Raw genomic sequence first — 665 nt, forward strand, 5'->3', positions numbered from 1 at the left:
TATTCCCTGGCAATTTAGAGAATCTAACGAAGTCAAATGGAAACAAAGACATTTTGTAGGTTTGCATGTACCTCTATCAGTTAGATAATGAAAATGTCTCCTGAAAAGTTAAGACAGCCACACACTTAAGGCAGTGGTGGTTGTAACATGCAGAACGAGTCGCTTAGTAATGTCAGGGTTGGTTTTTTCTTATACTTCTTAAAATATGAGAACCTTCTTGTTCCAAATAATTTTTACTAAACCCTAAAATAAGGATAAACTACATAAGGACTAAAATTCTACTGAGATGACCATGATTTAAATAAAAATCACTGGAGGTTAATGGAGAAGGCACTAAAGATAGAACAACTTGGTGCCTGCTTCTGTTTACCCACTGCCTTTCAGAGCCTTTATATACCATCATGTTAACACAGAATTGATTTCAAACCACAATCTAGGGCTTCCCTGGTGGTGCAGTGGTTGAGAGTCCGCCTGCCAATGCAGGGGACACGGGTTCGTGCCCTGGTCCGGGAAGATCCCACATGCCGCGGAGCGGCTAGGCCCGTGAGCCGTAGCTGCTGAGCCTGCGCGTCCGGAACCTGTGCTCCGCAACGGGAGAGGCCACAACAGTGAGAGGCGCGCGAACTCCCCCCTCAAAAAAACAAAACACAGTCTATATAGACCAA

Source organism: Globicephala melas, chromosome 6 (assembly GCF_963455315.2).
Source record: "Globicephala melas chromosome 6, mGloMel1.2, whole genome shotgun sequence".
NCBI classification, from domain to species: Eukaryota; Metazoa; Chordata; class Mammalia; order Artiodactyla; family Delphinidae; genus Globicephala; species Globicephala melas.